Consider the following 5,189-nt stretch of genomic DNA (forward strand, 5'->3'; position numbering starts at 1 on the left):
ATAAAATACTCAATTACATATTACTTTGAAACCATTTCATTTTGAAATAACATTAATTGACAATAAAAGATCAGCTTGAAGCAACACAATTTGACATTTTACCATATGTACATAATGATACATACAAATGATACTTTTCCCATGGGCAAGTCTTATGAGGTTGACAACCTAAAACGCAAGCTTTAGGAGGATGACAACCTAAAATACAATGGACTGATTCTATATGTGCTTATTCAACAACATATTATGTAGATATTTCATATAAGCAAAACAATACCTAAAGAACAGATACATAGACTATAGTTTTTTACCACTAAATTACAATCTCTTCAGTGTTCTAATCAAAGAGCAAGAGACCTTGCCTCATCCATTTTCCATAGGCCTTCCTCGTACTTGTACCACCTTAGAAGCACTTCATCATTTCGGGTACGTTCGCAAATGATGGCGAGTCCTCATTACATGTTAAGAATTCATGTAATGAGAAGCCTTCTACAAGATAATTTTATCTAGCTTCTTAATAATTTTTTTGGGTATCGGTGGAGGAAGCAGTGGACCTTCTATAAGAAGGCAATGTGATATGTTGAGGGCTTCCAGGTTTGGTAGGTCATCCAATATAAGCATTAGGGCATCCTTAATTATCATTGAGCATCTTAGGCTCAAAACCTTCAAGTTTGGAAGAAATTTGGCTATCGTAGAAGCAAAGAGAACGTCAAAAGGACCCATGACCTTGAGTTCACTGAAGTTCTTGCAATTTAAGGCTATTTCCTTTATAAGATAAGGGGGATTTGCTATGCTAGGCATTGTCAGGGATTCAAGACATCTCCATGTATGAATAGCCTTGCAAAATCCAACCTTTTTTATTCTGTTCCAAGTTGGCATAACAAGTCGCCTCAGTTGAGGGCACCTACAGACAACGATATATAGTGGGTTACTTCCCAATTCACTGTGCGAAAAAGAAAATTAAAGATGATAATCATTGGTATCAAAGGCAATGCCAAAGACTCAGTCAATAAACAATGGGAGTAAAAAGGAAAAAGAAAGACCTTCGAGAATGCAAGCACTAATTCTTCTATCATAATCATTTTAGATAACAAATGTCTGAGCAACCAAACGTTAAAACTATTTTGTGTTCCTTTTAAATGTAAATTGATCAAATTAATTGTAATATAATCAAGTCAAAATGAATGATCGATGATGTTGCATCTCCTTACATTTAGCAAATAAAACACACATGTGATTCAAATCAAGCAAACAACATAATGCATAAAATATTTTCATCTTTGATGCAGTCTAATAGAAGTGACAAATTACCACATCCCACATATAGAATTGAAGTGCAACTTAATAAAATAAAACAGCTAGCTCGATAGCTAAACAGGCTGCAAAGGCATCAGCATCCCTTTCGTCCTCTCATCCCTTAATAATATACATATTATAATTCAATTCCACATTATCAACCATCTTAAACCAAATCAAAAACATAGTTAGCAAAAAGAAGACACCCATACTGCTAGAACAAGGTTTTAAATAGAAACATAAAAAAATTACCTTTCAGCAGTATAAGTAAATTGTTTGTCCCTTACATACAAATTAAAGTGAAAAATCAAGGTTCTTATGTATCCTCAGTTAAGACTCAAGGAAATCTTCAACAAATGAGTCAATGTCTTATCAGAACACCCATCCACGTAAACATATGGCTCTAATGGGATTTTGATGAAATTTGATCTCAACATGGACAAATCAAGAGTTTTCCAAAGCAGAGGATCACAGCAAGCTGAAAGCCATGAATTGCAAACGTAAGCAATCCCTGAATTCAACTAGAAGACATCAAAAGACAGGAAGATTTTCACCAATATGTCAGTGTCCAAGTTCTCCCATCTCTTTACAGCATAGGCACCCTCTTCCATTTGAACAATTGCCCAATTATCTCATAGAAGTTTCAAAGCATCAACACACCTACATAAGATGTCCACATAATCCATGTAGAATGCATAAAATATAATTCAATAGATTAATTTATATGCATTTAAAAAGATTCGTACTAATCGAATGTATCAAATACTTAATATACCTATGTAGAAATTTAGATGAATGCGAACCGTTTACATTTAAGGTAAATTAATACTTAACATTAAATAATTAAGACCAAAAAAGTTTATATTCGTTGAATAGAATAATCAAATTTTCTCGGTAGAAACTACAATGAAACAACAATATCTCATATATATAAAAAAAATCAAATAATTAATGTTCAACAAACTAAAAATACCATCATTAATTTACAAAAATACTAAAAACTAGATTCAAATAACAATACTGACTCTCATTAATAATTAACACGATATTATCTACCAAGTCAAAACACATAAAAAACTATTCGCTATCCAGTATCCACACAGAAATTACATAAACCACAATGACCGTAATACCATCATAATTTCCATATACTTGCACCAAAAAAAGGCCTCCAAAAAATCATGATTCCTTACAAAAGAACAAAAAACACAACCCACAAATCTGTTACAATTACCATCACAAATTGTGCAATGAATCATTGCAAAAGCAACTTAGAATAACAACACGACTCTTCAAGCAATACGGTTGACGTAAGTTATACTATCATCATCATATTTCGTTAATTTGTTGATTTCATTATTTTGTTAATCATATAGAAAAAAGTATTTCGACTCCCACCAATTGAAATGGGTTATGCGAATCACTTGTGTCTTTAGTTCTTAACGGTTTTCTAATACGTAAAAATCAAAATACATGTTAGAATTGATATTTAACTTAATCATATTTTGCCCACTTTTTTATTGTTAATTCCTCAATCATACAGGTAATGATATTATGATTACTATCTGTTGAAACCATTATTTACACTTTTTTTTTAATTGTTGTGGATCTTGTGTTTCAAAACCATTATTTACCTTACAATTTACAGGTGCAAATCTCTAAATGAACAAACAAACGTAAAGGAAGTCTTACATAGAAGAACATCTTCAAACAATGACACAAACTGCCAATAATAACAATGGCGGGACTTTCAATTCTGAAGATTCTTGTAGAAGTAGAAAATAAACATGCTTCACTACTGCTTGGAACACATTTGTTCTTCGTGGAACATGATAGAAATAGAGGATTACAACTACTTATTGTAGCTTGTAAACAAGATGACCAGCAAGCAATGTATCAAACCGTCGTTGCTCTAATCACTATGCACAATAGTAGAGGTATAAAAATTCTGATGAAATTGGTGAAACTAACCAATCAATTCCACAAATTGAAAAATTGCAGGGAAGTATTCAAGTCCATGACGCCAACTGCGACAATTCTCATTAAAAGAAGAATATTTCGGACTCGCGACAAGGAGAATCAAAATCGTATACATTGGGACAGATCAATGTCGCCATAAAATATCATATGTCGAAGATGTAATGTGGATTACCAGATAGTATGTATGAAATATAATTTTTAGTAAGCTCCTTATGTAATTTCTTACACATGTAAAAATTTAAATGCTTTTTAATTTAATCTGAAAATAGAAATTAAAACTCATTGGATTGTCTATCCATGTTCAACAAACATCAATCTAAATATATTATAATATAAATTAACAAAATCTATAAATAACCATTCCTATTCGCATCTAAAAAAACTTCCATTCTATTATCAACCAAATTAAATCCCACACTGAACGATAACATTTTTTTGGGCCCCGCTTGCCAAACCATTATTCACTATCCAACCAATATATTATAATATCATCATGATGTTTCTGACTTGAATACTTAACAAAATATTTATTACATTTTTTTTCTTTTTATGTTGTGCAAATGGTTTGCTACCGTTTTGTATCCTTTTATCCAAGTTTTTTCATATTATTATTATTTGTATGATTAAGCGTTTTGCATTAATGTCATATACATTTTTACTGCCTTTTCCAATCTATTCCTATTATCCTTTCTATTAAACTTGTGCTATTGAACAAAGTTTTGGATATCTGAAGAGCTAGTTTGGTTTACGAAGGAATATTGGACAGAGTTTTGGATACATGAAGAGGTAGTTTAGTTTAAGGGGGAATATTGGACAGAGTTTGATAATTGGAGTCTTGGGTACATATGCAAAGTTAGAAAGTTCATGGGTTGCATAAACTCGGTTTGGGTTTAAGTTTAAAGTTTGGAAAGTTTAGAAAAGTGCACCATTTTGTATTGTAATATTTGTGTGTATATAAAACACACCGTTTTAGCTTGTATCATCAACTATAAAAGGTTGTAAGTGTAAGTAATTGATCTACCATATGCAGCGGAAAACAAAAATTCATTCGGTAAATCAATTACCTTTCTTTGCCTAGATCCGAGTATAGATTATACCGTTTACATGTTTATAAACAAAAATCTATATAAAGTAAATCCATTGAAGGATTAGAATACTTATGTACGTTTGGAGGCTCCTTCGAATATCTCTGATTTTGGACAGGAACACTGTTCATGGTACTATTCACAATTACTGTTCATGGTTATTGTTCACCGTTTACTGTTCACGTGATTTTTCGCCAATCGATTCAAAATAGGATCGCACTCACAGAAGTCCACACGAAGATAATCCATAGAACCCTTGATTATTTTGCTAGAACAATCAAGGGCTTCAAGAATCAAGAAAAAAAAAACAAGAAAAGTTTTCTTCTTGAGCAAAAAGGAGAGATAGGGTGGCTGGGGTTTTAATTGAAAGAATAATTCTTTCATTATTTTAATTTTAAGTTGCACTTATATAGTGCAACAATTATAACCCTATTCCACTTAGGAATAGCCATGGGCTCTAACCTTAGTTCACCCTTGCAACCAAACACACTCTTTATGGTATTTTAATTAATTAATTATTATTATAATTAAAATCAATTAATATATAATAATATATTAACATTTAATTAATAATAATAATTCATTTAAATATATACAGAGATATATTTAAATATAATCTCACTAATTTAATTTTAATATCAAGATTAAATACAGGCAACAACCTCAGCAAATTTAATTGCACTGTAAAATTACCAAAATACCTTTTCATCCTAAAAGACGAAAATACCCTTCTCACAAATTGATTCTTAAATTATCTTCTAAGTGTGTGACCCGTAGGCTCCTCATCATATTGGCAGTACGTAGTATCGCGATTAACACCAATTAATC

The 5,189-nt window shown here is 31.4% G+C and overlaps 1 pseudogene; it reads right to left on the reverse strand.

Annotated features, from left to right (window-relative positions):
* Positions 1–341: 341 nt before the first annotated feature.
* On the reverse strand, positions 342–1,907 carry LOC116133265 (annotated as a pseudogene).
* Positions 1,908–5,189: the final 3,282 nt, after the last annotated feature.

The sequence above is a fragment of the Pistacia vera genome, unplaced genomic scaffold, assembly GCF_008641045.1.
Source record: "Pistacia vera cultivar Batoury unplaced genomic scaffold, PisVer_v2 Contig268, whole genome shotgun sequence".
NCBI lineage: Eukaryota > Viridiplantae > Streptophyta > Magnoliopsida > Sapindales > Anacardiaceae > Pistacia > Pistacia vera.